Below are 12,117 nucleotides of genomic sequence, written 5' to 3' on the forward strand. Positions count from 1 at the left end.
TGCACACATGTTCCATCCCTGTACTCTCCCTACACATGTCCCATTCCTATACTCTCTCTGCACACATGTTCCATCCCTATACTCTCTCTGCACACACGTCCCATCGCTGTACTCTCTCTGCACACACGTCCCATCCCTGTACTCTCTCTGCACACATGTCCCATCCCTGTACTCTCTCTGCACACACGTCCCATCCCTGTACTCTCTCTGCACACACGTTCCATCCCTGTACTCTCTATGTGCACACGTCCCATCCCTGTACTCTCTCTGCGCACATGTCCCATCCCTGTACTCTCTCTGCACACATGTCCCATCCCTGTACTCTCTCTGCACACATGTTCCATCCCTGTACTCTCTCTGAACACATGTTCCATCCCTGTACTCTCTGTGCACACATGCTCCATCCCTACACTCTCTCTGCACACATGTCCCATTGCTGTACTATCTCTGCACACATGTCCCATCCCTGTACTCTCTCTGCACACATGTTCCATCGCTGTACTCTCTCTGCACACATGTTCCATCCCTGTACTCTCTTTGCACACATGTTCCATCAACCTATTGCTGCCAGGAAGGGAGCTGAGCCTGTGACTAACAGTTAACCCCTCAATTGCCAGACAGTTAAGTTAATCAGTGGGTGCTCTTTGTAGTACAATGTAACGGTGTCTGGAAACTAAGGGGTTAACTGCTAGCCACAGGCTTAGCTCCCTTCCTCCCCAGGAGCTATGGGATTAATTCTGTGTAGCAGCTCAGCTCCCTTCTGTTCTTTTCTGCTCATATGAAGTGGCCACAAAATCAGTTCTCTCTCCCTGTGTGTCCCCAGGATCGGCACAGGTAATAGTGATGACTGATGTCTGTCTCCTTGGTGGGCTGTCAGTGCCTTCTGAATCCCCAGTGAAATCCTTTACCCCAGTCTGCCTGTGTTGTCAGGCATGTATGTAGTTAAATGCTATTGGCTCCAGGCTTGCTGTCAGCTGTTACTATTGGATGGGAGGAGGGGCACACTGCCTCTGTAGGAAGTTCAGATCGGAGTCTCAGACTGGTCCGCCCAATACAGCCAGCAGGCAGTGCATAACTGCTACCTGACATGAGAACTACAGGAGGGATGTGCCATGACCACTGGCTGGGGGAATGCAAGGCATAGCAGCCTCCGCTCTTACAAACAGGGAGACACAAGGGATTAACCCCATGATTTAAAAAATGCACATGCTGTTTCTCAGAAACTACAGAGACAACCAGAACACGGATCACATATTCTAAGAAAGTAGGAAAGCAGCAATAAAACTATGTAAAGATGTTTTTGCACAAAGTTCTGATTTAATCACTTCAAGTCCGGACACTTTTACCCCCTTCCTGTCCAGGCCAATTTTCAGCTTTCAGTGCTATCACACTTTGAATGGCAATTGCGCAGTCAGGCAACACTGTACCCATATGAATTTTTAGCATTTTTTTGAGACAGATAAAACTTTATTTTGGTGGTATTTATTCCCCACTGGGATTTTTATTTTATTTTTTGCTATATAAATAAAAATGTCCACACATTTTGAAAAAAGTGTTTTTCTTATAAAATTTTGCAAATAAATAATCTTTCTTCTAAAATTGTTTTTACATTTTTATTTTTTATATTATGTTTTTTTTTTTAACATACTGTCACCCTTGCAGTACAATGTCACCATAGTGACACTGTACTACTTGTGGGGGGTTATGAAGATTTTTTCTTTTTAACACTGATTGCTTTTACACCCATAAAGGCTGTAAAAGCAATCATTTCTCCTTTGCTCTGGCTGCATTCTTGCAGCCATTGAGAAATACCTTGTGAGCTGTGATTGGCCACAGCTTTTCACATGTTACAAGGCTGTTGTGAATAGCCTTGTATCATGTGATCTCTGTGATCATCCACAGATTTCACACGAAGTAAGCAATGATGTCAGAAGTGACATCTTGCTTACTACTCTGCATCAGGGGCGGACTGACCATTTGGAAACTCGGGCACTGCCCGAGGGCCCGGGGTCAGTAGGGGGCCCCATAAGATGCCTCTGGTACCTTTTTCATAGGCTTTTTTGAGTTTGGGCAAGGACACAGGGGACCCATGATCCCCTATTGCCCAGGGGCCCCATAAGTTGTCAGTCTGCCCCTGGGTAAAACTGCAAATACCCTCGCAGTGGGGCTCCCTCCTGCAATGCAATGGTTAGACACTTGTTTATACCTAGGGTACCAGTAAAAAGGCCTTTTACTTACCTAATCTCTCAATCCTGCAGGCTCCCTCCACACTATAAGATCATCTCCCTCAACTCTTCTCCTCGTTCACACCATGGTGCAGAGAAGCATGTTTTTCTGCACACATTCTACAAGGGCAAAAAGAAAACAATTGTTCTCTATGTGTTCTGTTCACACCACAACAGGAGTATCACATGCAGATTTTTTCTGTGCAGGAATATGCAATGTTTGTAAAACTCACTGAAACACTTTTGGTGTGAAAGAGAATTTTCACCGGCTGAAGGCACCCTGATGTGCTGAGGGACTGGCCACAATCTGGTGTGTCAAGGAGAAGAGCTGAGCACCAGCTACCAGGGGAATGAGGGATAAGGTAAGGAAAGTCCTGGACATACAGGTGAAAGTCAAAAAATTAGAATATGGTGCAAAAGTTCATTTATTTCAGTAATGCAACTTAAAAGGTGAAACTAATATATGAGATAGACTCATTACATGCAAAGCAAGATAGTTCAAGCCGTGATTTGTCATAAATGTGATGATTATGGCTTACAGCTCATGAAAGCCCCAAATCCACAATCTCAGAAAATTAGAATATTACATGCAATCAATAAAACAAGAATTGTACATAGAACAATATCGGACCTCTGAAAAGTATAAGCATGCATATGTACTCAGTACTTGGTTTAGGCCCCTTTTGCAGCAATTACTGCCTGAATGCGGCATGGCATGGAAGCTATCAGCCTGTGGCACTGTTGAGGTGTCATGGAAGACCAGGATGCTTCAATAGCGGCATTCAGCTCTTTTGCATTGTTCGGTCTCATGTCTCTCATCTTTCTCTTGGCAATGCCCCATAGATTCTCTATGGGGTTCAGGTCAGGCGAGTTTGCTGGCCAATCAAGCACAGTAATCCCGCGGTCATTGAACCAGGTTTTGGTGCTTTTGGCAGTGTGGGCAGGTGCCAAGTCCTGCTGGAAAATGGAGTCAGCATCCCCATAAAGCTTGTCTGCGGAAGGAAGCATGAAGTGCTCCAAAATCTCCTGGTAGACAGCTGCGTTGACCCTGGACTTAATGAAGCACAGTGGACCAACACCAGCAGATGACATGGCTCCCCAAAGCAACACAGACTGTGGAAACTTCACACTGGACTTCAAGCACCTTGCAGTGTGTGCCTCTCCATTCTTCCTCCATACTCTGGGTCCTTGGTTTTCAAATGAGATGCAGAAGTTGCTCTCGTCAGAAAAGAGGACTTTGGACCACTGAGCAACAGAACAGGTCTGTTTTTCTTTAGCCCAGGTAAGACGCTTCTGATGTTGTTTGTTGTTCAGGAATGGCTTGACAAGAGGAATACGACATTTGAAGCCCATGTTCAGGATCCGTTTGTGTGTGGTGGCTCTTGATGCACTGACTCCAGCCTCAGTCCACTCCTTGTGAAAGTCCCCAACACTTTTGAATGGCCTTTTCCTGACAAACCTCTCCAGGCTGCGGTCATCCCTGCTGCATATGCACCTTTTTCTTCCACACTTTTCTCTTCCACATAACTTTCTATTAATGTGCTTTGATACAGCACTTTGGGAACATCCAACTTCTTTTGCAATTACCTTTTGAGGCTTTCCCTCCTTATGGAGGGTGTCAATGATGGTTTTCTGCACAACTGTCAGGTCAGCAGTCTTTCCCATGATTGTGATAACTACTGAACCAGACTGAGACACAATTTAAAAGGCTCAGGAACCCTTTGCAGGTGTTATGGCTTAATTAGCTGATTAGAGTGGGACAATTTGAGCCGAGAATATTGCACCTTTTCACAATATTCTAATTTTCTGAGATTGTGGATTTGGGGTTTTCATGAGCTGTAAGCCATAATCATCACAATTATGACAAATCACGGCTTGAACTATCTTGCTTTGCATGTAATATGTCTATCTCATAGATTAGTTTCACCTGTATACTGTACAAGTGGCGAGCCCCACTGCAAGGGTATGGTGGTCTTTACTCGCCACTGGGTGTTTTATTTTTTGCGCTATAAACAAAAAAAAGAGCAAAAAAAAAAGTTTTTCTTTGTATCTATTATAAAATGTTGCAAACAGGTAATTTTTCTCCTTCAATGATGTGCATTGATGAGGCTGCACTGATAGGCAGCACTGATGGGCAGCACTGATGGGCACGGATAGGCAGCACTGATGAGGTGGCACAGATAGGCAGCACTGTTGGGCACTGATGAGGTGGCACGGATAGGCAGCACTGATGGGCACTGATGAGCTGGCACTGATGATGCTGCACTGATGGTTGGCACTGCTGGGCACAGGTGGGTGGCACTGCTGAGTGGAACAGGTGGGTGGCACTGAGTGGCACAGGTGGGTGGCACTGATGGGCACAGGTGGGTGGCACTGATGGAGGTGGGTAGCACTGATGGGCACAGGTGGATAGCACTGATGAGTACGGGAGGGCAGCACTGCTGGGCACTGATCATTAGGGCACTGATCATCAGTGTTGATCCCTTCGCTGACAATCGCCGGTTCTCGGCAGTACTTTCCGCATGCTGTGACAGCGTGAGGAAAGTGCAGCCGATAAAAACCAGCAACTGTATTTACCTGGTGATTGCTGTGTCATTGGGCACAGCTGATCACATGGTTAAAAGCCATTGTGATTGGCCGTTTACTGTACCACGTGATCAGCTGTGTCCATAGGACACAGCAATCACCGGCAGGGCCGGATGCACGTTGCTGGGGGCGCGCAGGGGGGCGTGTCCTGGAATGATGTTTATGGACCTCGTCCCAGGATTAAACAACCGCGCTGCAGCTGTCCTTGGGTTATAGCGCCGTTGGGAACCAGTTAAAGGGTAACTCTACTTTTGTGGGATTAAAAAAAGCAAAATAATAATAAATAATATAACATATGCAACTGCTACACAAATCATATTGTAATTGAATGTTATAAAAAATAGCCTTTCCTTTTCAATATGCAGCACTGTAATTTTCTGGAAAATGCAATGCAAATTGGCAATCTGAAACACCCCCAGAAACATAATTTCCTGCTTGTGTCATTGCCTTACTGATTTTCCCAGAAGTCTGCACTAAGATACAAATCAGATTTTAGGTATCCCCTGCAAAAAAAATTTAATTTTTGGTGATATACTCCCAAAGGGAAATCACCTCTAAAGGGATGCAGACCCTGCCACTTTCCTTATTATATGCCTGCAAGTGCAGCAGCTGACTGATAATTATAAAGTCGCTCCCATGTTCCTTTATTTTGCATATGGACACAGACAAACAAAAGGTAGGAATCTGCAGCAAAGTTTGTTAAAATCCTTGGAGTGTACAAAGATCGCCCAAATGGGAATTTTTTTTTCAACAAAAGTTGAGTTACTGCTATTGGCTGGGAACCACCACAGCCGGGATCATCACTGATGGGCGTACAGCCATCTTTGAAATGTTTACACCATTCAAATGTTTTACTGCGGCTGAGCATCTTATCATCATACTTTGCTTGAAGCCTTCTGTAGATATCTGCGGGATTTACGCTTTCATTCACAAGAAACTTCATCACCACATGCTGTTCAATGCATGCACTATTGTTGTCTGCCATCTTGATTAATGGTCGCTGGAAATGGCCCATGACATGTGCGTTGCCTATCAGTAACAGGACACAACACTTGCCACTTAGTACCGCCACACTGGCATCCCTCTGCATGCCTCTAAAATTAAAAGTCCCAGTTTGACTTGAACGTCTCTAGTATATATACACTATATTGCCAAAAGTATTAGGACACCTGCCTTTACACGCACATGAACTTTAATGGCATCCCAGTCTTAGTCCATAGGATTCAGTAACACCTTCAACTCTTCTGGGAAGGCTGTCCACAAGGTTTAGGAGTGTGTCTATGGGAATGTTTGACCATTCTTCCAGAAGAACATTTGTGAGGTAAGGCTGTCAGGGCAGGAGCTGTGGAACGGACAGGCAGGCCTAGAGGCAGGGTCACGCACTGACTGACGACAACCACCGACCGGAGTCCCTCAGGGCGCGGAGTCTAAGTCCCAGGCTGCCTTTTACCAGGGCCCCTGATGGTGGGGATGGACTTGACGCAGCCAGGAACCAGGTCACGGCCCCCGAGACACCCCAGCTGCAGTAATGGCCGCCGCCAATGGCGTGTAGCTGGTAGGAATCAGATCAGACAATAGCGTAGTCGGACAGGCCGGGTCGACAACAACGGGACAAACGGTACAGAACAGTAGACAAGAATCACAGGTCACAGGCCGAGTTCAGCAACGGGAGGTCAGATCAAAGGAAACCGCAGAGAATGGTCTAGTCACAAGCCGAGTCAGATTCCAGGAGAGTCACAAGAGTATACACAGAGCTGTTGCAACACTAACACACAAGACACGAATGCAACGAGCATGTGCGGACAACAGACTTATATATAATCAACCACACCCCTCTGGGGGATGGACCTCAGAGGCCTGAAGGCATAAAAGACTCCCACCATGCTCTTTGCAGAAACCCAAGATGGATGCCAGCACATGGAGCAGCACAACCTCTGGGAAAAGGTAGGACCTTGACACAGGCACTGATGTCGGACGAGAAGGCCTGGCTCTCAGTCTCCACTCTAATTCATCCCAAAGGTGTTTTATCAGGTTGAGGCTAGGACTGTGCAGGCCAGTCAAGTTTCTCCACCCCAAACTCGCTCATCCATGTCTTTATGGACCTTGCTTTGTGCACTGGTGCACAGTCATATTGGAACAAGAAGGGGCCATCTCCAAACTGTTCCCACAAAGTTGGGAGCATGAAATTGTCCAAAATGTCTTGGTATGCTGATGCCTTAAGAGTTCCCTTCACTGGAACTAAGGGGCCAAGCCCAACCCCTGAAAAACAACCCCACACCATAATCCCCCCCTCCACCAAACTTTACACTTGGCACAATGCAGTCAGGCAAGTACCGTTCTCCTGGCAACTGCCAAACCCAAACACGTCCATTGGATTGCCAGACAGAGAAGCGTGATTGGTCACTCCAAAGAATATGTCTCCACTGCTCTAGAGTCCAGTGGTGGCGTGCTTTACACCACTGCATCCAATGCTTTGCATTGCATTTGGTGATGTTAGGCTAGGGTGCAGCTGATCAGCCATGGAAACCCATTCCATGAAGCTCTCTACGCACTGTTGTGCTAATCTGAAGGCCACATGAAGTTTGGAGGTCTTTAGCTATTAACTCTGCAGACAGCTAGTGAATTCTGCACACTGTGCGCTTCAGCATGTGGTGACCTTGTTCTGTCATTTTATGTGGCCTACCACTTTGTGGCTGAGTTACTGTTGTTCCCAGTTGCTTTGATTTTGTTATAATACCACTAACAGTTGACTATGGAATATAGCGGAGACTGCAAGCCAGGCCTTCTCATCCAACATCAGTGCCTGACCTCACAAATACGCTTCTGGAAGAATGGTCAAACATCCCCATAGACACACTCCTAAACTTTGTGGACAGCCTTCCCAGAAGAGTTGAAGCTGTTATAGCTGCAAAGGGTGAGCCAACTCAAAACTGAACCCTATGGACTAAGACTGGGATGCCATTAAAGTTCATGTGCGTGTAAAGGCAGGCATCCCAATACTTTTGGCAATATAGTGTGTATATATACTGTATATATATATATATATATATATATTTTTTTTTTTTTTATAATATCATGTAATCTGTATGCAAGATTTAAACCTACTGAAATGAATTATAACCTCACTGCGTGCTATTGGTTATATCAACTTCTTAAAATATCCTTTTCATTACTGGCCCTGCCTTTTACAGACAGTATATAAAACACATGTAGGACTATTTAAGTTTGGCAGACTATTGATGTCAGGAGATTCATTTCTCTCCATTTAACAAGAATCAGCCGTCCTGTACGTTTACCATGTGCACTCTGTATGTCCATCCATGCTGCTGGTGATGAAGAGGCTCTTATTTTTCCTTACTGGTAATATGTTATGTCATACCATAATGACAGTAATACAAGTCTATATTTTCTAACTCCCTGTACACTCATTCATCCTGTATAAATTGCTCTTGCTAAGGCATACTTTAAATGTGTAACATTGTTTCTATTCCATTTTCATTCCATCATTGCTGAGAAATCCAGATGTACAATTACCACGCTGGAGACTTCCCCTGCAAATAATCAGATGTTAAAGAGATGTTTGGCAGTCTTTCTCAAGACTTCTATTTAAAAATGGGTATAATGGGAACAAAAACACATCTTTATATAAGGTATCTGAACAGGGGGGCATAGCTGAAGTCTCCCTGGGCTTCAGTGCAAAATCTGAGCTGCAATAGCCCATCCATATTAATATTCCCTACCATAAAATTAAAGTGGAACTCCACACTAAAACAAATATATGATTAGTATTTTACTTGCCAGTGGGTATGTACGTTAGCATAGGCAGTCTTGTGATTTACACTTTTGTCACATTCAGTGGCCAGAAAGATTGCTCTACTGACTCTTGGATTAGCTTTAATATGACTTAATTACATCACTGCTAAAAAGACAGATGTGACGAAGTGGAGCATGTTCTGCGCAAAATTCTCTACGGGGGGCAGTATCCTTCAAAATTAAAAAGAGGAAGTTACAATCTGGCATGGAACGGTTGTTTGCAAACTTTCCATCACAATTAATTGAATTTGCACTCGGTTTGGAAGTGAGGCATGTGGTCTGAATGGGCTGGGTAGTACCAGCGTTGGGCAGAGAGAGGTCAGGTAAATGTTTGTTCTTACAGGACTTTTGTGGAAATGGGGGCCCAAAAAGGGAAAGTACAAAATATGTGCATTTTCACTTTCAAGTGTGATATGGGAATTGAAATTGCACCTGAAATTGCATCCAATGAATGTGACTGTCAGTCTTAACATTTGTGATTTGCTGCAGCGCGATTTCTAAAGTAGTTCTTGCATTACTTTTTGTGCAGTTTTGTTGTGATTTCACATACATAGAATATAATGAATATAAATATACCGTATTTTTCGCTCCATAAGATGCACCTAGGTTTTAGAGGAGAAAAACAGGAAAAAAATTTTCTGAACCAATGGACTGCAGACACAGTACAGGGGATGACCAGAGACTGCGGACACGGTACAGGGGATGACCAGAGACTGCGGACACGGTACAGGAGATGGCCATAGACTGCGGACATGGTACAGGAGATGACCAGAGACTGCGGACACAGTACAGGAGATGACCAGAGACTGCGGACACGGTACAGGAGATGGCCAGAGACTGCGGACATGGTACAGGAGATGACCAGAGACTGCGGACACGGTACAGGAGATGGCCAGAGACTGCGGACACGGTACAGGGGATGACCAAAGACTGCGGACACGGTACAGGAGATGGCCAGAGACTGCGGACACGGTACAGGGGATGACCAGAGACTGCGGACACGGTACAGGAGATGACCAGAGACTGCGGACACAGTACAGAAGACCAGAGACTGCGGACACAGTACAGGAGATGACCAGAGACTGCGGACTTAGTACAGAAGATCAGAGACTGCAGACAGTACAGGGGATGACCAGAGACTGCAGACAGTAAAGGAGATTACCAGAGACTGCATACCTTTGGGGAGGGAGGGGGAGCGGGTACCTGAATTTGACAGGTACCCGCTCCCACTTCCGCGGAGTTGTCCTTCCTTCTTCTTCCCGCGGCGGCTTCTGTGACAGCCGGGTGCCCACTGCGCATGCGCGAGAACCTGTCATGTGTCCCAGAAGACACCGGACCATTAACAAAGCGCGGCGCTTCTCGCGTATGCGCAGTGGGCACCCGGCTGTCACAGAAGCCGCCGCGGAAAGACTGCAGCGCTGGAGCGAGGAACAGGTAAGGCCCTGCAGGAGAGAAGAGCTGAGCGGCCGGCCCAATATTCTGACATGGTGGCGGCAGAAATACCGGACCGGCCGCTTTACATTCGCTCCATAAGACGCACTGACATTTTCCCCCCTTTATTTGGGGGAAAAAAGTGCGTCTTATGGAGCGAAAAATGCGGTAATTGCACTAAAAATGCAAAAATTGTTGAAAAATGTTGAAAAGTAGCAATAAAGTCTTCAGAGAATGCATCTGAAATTGCGCTGAAATTGCACACAAATCGCAAGATTTTAAATCGCAGTGGTGTGACCGGTGATTTAGCGCTATCAAAGCTGAACCCTGGGGAAAACTAAAATTCTCCCATGCAGTGGCGCTGCCACTGCACTGCGGGGGTTGAATGCTCGTTTATATCTAGGGTACATTTATGTCTATGATCCAGGTTCCCTCCAGGTTCCAAAGACTATTCTCCCCTATGCTTCAGCAGTCACAGGCCCTGGATGTTAGGATGCCAAGGGACAGTCTACAAACCAGAGCAGAAGGAGCGCTGCCTGCTACAGGACCTGGGATAAGGTAAGTAAAACTGCATTTTTCCGTCTCCTAGACATAAATGAACATTGAACCCTTGCATTGTGTGGGGAGCCTCACTGAAAAGGAGGATTATTGTTTCCCCCTGACATAGGCTTAAAGTAATATTACCCCCCCCCAAAAAAAATTATATATTGCAGTTTACTGATTCATAGATGTGGTGGCTACATTAGTCTACCTTATTAGGCTTTTTTCTATTTCATTTTCACCTGTTGATCCTGCCAGTAAGTCTGTTATTTTTCCAAAGATCAAGCTATCCAGCAAAAGTAGCAGTTAGAGGACTGAGACAAATTATTTCAAACTGACAGAGGTGTTTACCACAGTCAGCTTTTATTCATTTATGTAAAACCTTTGTTTCAAAAGAAAAAAACATATGCTGTAACTGCTTAATAAGTGTTAGCTGGACTTCAGCTTCATATTTGTTAGTCAAGTCCATCTAAATCTGCGAGTATCAGGTGAAAATAAATGGAAAAAGTCTAATGAAAAGTGAATTCAGCCACCAGAGGATTGATAAATTGCAATATATTACATTTTTGGATTTGGGTTTAGTACTGCTTTAACCTCTTCAAGTCCGGACACTTTCACACCCTTCCTGTCCAGGCCAATTTTCAGCTTTCAGTGCTATCACACTTTGAATGACAATTGTGTGGTCATGCAACACTGTACCCATATGAATTGTTTAGCATTTTTTGAGACAGATAAACCTTTTTTTTGGTGGTATTTTTTCACCACTGGGATTTTTATTTTTTTGCTATATAAATGAAAAAGTCCAAACATTTTGAAAAAAGCGTGTTTCTTATAACATTTTGCAAATAAATAAACTTTGCTCATAAATCTTGGCCAAAATGTATTCATCTATCTTTTTAGTAAAAAAAAAACTCAAATTAGTTTATAACCAAAAATTATAATTTTTCAAAGTTTTTTTTGACATTTTATTTTTTTTTTATATTATTGTTTATGTTTTGCTTTTTTTGTTTTGTTTTTTGTTTTTTTACTAACATACTATCACCCTAGTAGTACAGAGTCACCATAGTGACCCTGTACTACTCGTGGGGGGTGATGATTTTTTTTTTCACACTGATTGCTTTTACACCCATAAAAGCTGTAAAAAAATAATTTCTACTTCTTCCTGGCTGCATTCTTGCAGCCATTGAGAAATACTGTGTGAGCTGTGATTGGTCACAGCTTGTCACATGGTACAAGGCTGTTGTGAATAGCCTTGTACCATGTGACCTCTGTGATCATTCACAGATTTCACACGTAGTAAGCAATGTCAGCAAGTGACATCTTGTTTACTACTGTTCATGTGATCACTGATTGGTCAATCAGTGATCACGATTGGGACCTCACACAGAGGTCCCATACAGCGATTGGTGTTCCACTGTGTCTGGGGGACACAGCGGGCACCAGATCACAGTGCTGCATGCTCCCAGGGAGCGCGCACAGGCAGGGAGCAGCGAGGACGTTTATAAAGTGAAATCAACAACCT

The sequence above is a fragment of the Staurois parvus genome, unplaced genomic scaffold (genome assembly GCF_062004578.1).
Source record: "Staurois parvus isolate SC_StPar_1 unplaced genomic scaffold, SC_StPar_1.0 ptg000635l, whole genome shotgun sequence".
NCBI classification, from domain to species: domain Eukaryota; kingdom Metazoa; phylum Chordata; class Amphibia; order Anura; family Ranidae; genus Staurois; species Staurois parvus.